Source organism: Pinus tabuliformis, chromosome 5_1, assembly GCF_031772625.1.
Source record: "Pinus tabuliformis cultivar Carrire ecotype Pingquan chromosome 5_1, CPIR1, whole genome shotgun sequence".
Classification (NCBI taxonomy): Eukaryota; Viridiplantae; Streptophyta; class Pinopsida; order Pinales; family Pinaceae; genus Pinus; species Pinus tabuliformis.
In genome coordinates, this window is record NC_142305.1 from 496,323,586 (window position 1) to 496,326,573 (window position 2,988).

The window sequence follows — 2,988 nt, forward strand, 5'->3', positions numbered from 1 at the left end:
TTATCATATCATTTTCATATATACATTTGGGTTTCACCTTCTTATTTTCCATTTTATTCATTTTTGTATTACAAGTGAATTTATGATTAAATATTAGAAAATATACATATTTTTATATATATCTCAAGAATATGTGAGTTTGTGATGCGTAGGAAATATGTGAAGAATTAATATCTCCTCCACCATATTAAGGAGATAATTATGAGAAAATCATGGAGGATTTGGTTGGCATATCTTATCCATATCTCCTCCACCATATTAAGGAGATAATTATGAGAAAATCACGGAGGATTTGGTTGGCATATCTTATCCAAGATATGTGAGAAATTTGTGGAGGATTCAAAGGGATCATATTTTGTAATAATGGGAAAGTAGTTAAAAATGCTTGAGAGATTTGTGGGATCATATCTTGTAATAATGGGAAATTAGTTGAGAGTCCTTGAGAGAATATTGGATATGTAATTATGAGAAGGTTATCTTCCTCATGTATATAAGAGAGTGCTCTCTATTCATTTTGAAGAATGGAATAATGAATAATGAATAATGGGAATTCTTAGTTTTTCATCTTTTATTGTTATGCTTTCATGATTTGTAATTTGATTCTTGTAATATAATTTGAGATAGTTTTATTGTTGTGAGCTCACATATGTTGTTTGTTATTCAATTCTTCACATGTTGTATTGCTTTTCCTTTATGCAATTTCTTGCTTTCATAGTTAATGTTTCAATGCCTTCTTAGATTAATTTAATTACAGTAATTTAGATTAAATTAGTTCCACTTCAGTCCTGCATATATAGTGCATGTGTCTCGTAAGTCTACAGACCTTGGATTGAAAAATTAAATAGTTGGGTGAGTACTACAACAGAATTAAACGAACACATTTTCACCCAACATTTTGGCGCTGTTGCTGGGGAGTCACGATGGATTGAAGTTTAGTTTGATTTTTCATGCAAGTGTGTTTATACATGTTCCTAACTCCGAGGTGTTAAGGTAGTAAGACGTGGGGAACAGCCTATGCATCGTATTCGAGCTACCGTAACGGGCTCGACCTCTTATGGATCAGGGCATATAGGGTGTGTTTACATTTATGCAAGTGTGAATTTCAATTTCTGCAAGTGTGTTTGACTTTTGCAACTATGAAGAGTGTTTTATGAATTCATGGTTCATGGTTGTAATTGAAGAATTCAATTACTAAATTAATGAGCGGTCCTTGTAAGAGGGTTTAATTGAGTATTGAATTCAAGATTATTTCTATGGTCCTTTTGTTTTTAATTCAATTTTTAGTGTGCTGATTTTTTTTGTTTTTTAGAATCCCTTTCAACATGGTTTAACAATGAGTTTCAGCTTGGAACTACTCACTCATATCCTAGCAGAAGTCGGGATCTCTTCTTCCTTGGAAGAGGAGATCTTCACAAGAATTAAAGGTTCAACTACTCCGCAAGAAATAAACGAAGATTCAACATCTGAAGGATCCTGCGTATCTGATGGCGAACAATCATTCGAACAGGAGATCGAGGAAGAAGAACAATAGATCAGAAAAGAAGAGGAGTTACAACATGATCTGAGTGAGAGAAATTGTACCTATCAAAGCTTTATCAAACAATGGTTCCAGGTAAGTACTAGATAGATTCATCTTTTTATTTTTTAGTTGATTTGCAGTTACAACAACTAGACTCATCCACTCTTGAATATTTTCATCCACAATTTAAAGAATTGCTACTGAATCTATTGTTGTTACTGCTACGTGAATGGCTTCATTGGAAGTTTAATTACACGTAACTAATTTTTTCTAATTAGTATAGAGTAGGTAGGCTTTCATTTTCAGTTTTTCTTTTACCTAGAATAAGTATGCTCTCCTCCTGCATCTGTATACGATCTCGAGGATCAGAAAATAGGGATGATTTAGACTAATTTCAAGAATAAATAAATTCATGTTTTGCAATATGCTTCATCAAAAACATCTTTCAATATGCAAATCATTATGTCCATTTGTTAAAAAAAAAACATTAAGAGAAAGTTTAGTTTTTTTCTAAACTTTAGTTATTCATTAAATAGTTCATTGCATGTGTTTTTTTAACCACCCTCTATGCTTACAATCATCTTAGAAACAAGCATTATCGAAAAAAAAATATTGTTATGCTCAACAGATACATTAGCACGGTCTGATTTATACCCTATCAACAACATTCAAAGTGCTAATTGGAAATAATAAATGGGGTCATTCTTTTTGGTTTACATCGACTAGGGAAACCAGCTAAACCATATTATAGCAATCTAAGAAAGCTGAAAGGCAGAAACTGGCATTGCATAAACTTTCGGTATTTCTCAGCTTATTATGAACTGGTAGCATCACCTTTTATATCATAAATTTGCTCTACATCTTCACTAGGAGCAATAGGACGACCAGTCAAGGGATCAAAAGGACGCTCCTCATCACGGCCACCTTTCCGTAGCATTGCTAGCATTGGTGGAGGTGGCAACAGTCCTGCTCTGAAGAGAAGATGCTGAACTGGATCAGAGGGCTGAGCTCCAACAGACAGCCAATACTTGGCTCTGTCAAAATTGAGACCCATGCACTTCCCTCCATCCTTTACTGGAAAGGGATTGTAATACCCCAAAACTTCTAAATGTTTTCCATCGCGGGGTGCACTGCTGTCAGCGGCAACTATCCAGTAAAATGGTCGATTGCTGCATCCAAATCGAGCCAACCACAAACGAACGACACCCATATCTGAAACTTTGTCAGTCTAAATTAATGTTTAGCTCGCCTTCGAAATTCAAGTATCCTCGATCAAAATGGCACCGAAAGGATTATGGGGTTGTCTATACTGTTTTTTAGACCGAAAATCTAATTTATATGACAGGAGACTGCTTGCTCAAACCTTTCTGTTCTGATTCTCAAGAAATTTGACTACCCTCTTGATAACTTGCATTCACACCAGAGCTCTGTATTGGGATGCTATTTGTGGGAAACTCTTACATATCGGT

The 2,988-nt window shown here is 34.7% G+C and overlaps 1 pseudogene; it reads right to left on the reverse strand.

Annotated features, from left to right (window-relative positions):
* Nucleotides 1-2,333: 2,333 nt before the first annotated feature.
* On the reverse strand, nt 2,334-2,771 carry LOC149165667 (small ribosomal subunit protein bS16m/bS16c pseudogene; annotated as a pseudogene).
* Between the last annotated feature and the right edge of the window lie 217 nt (nt 2,772-2,988).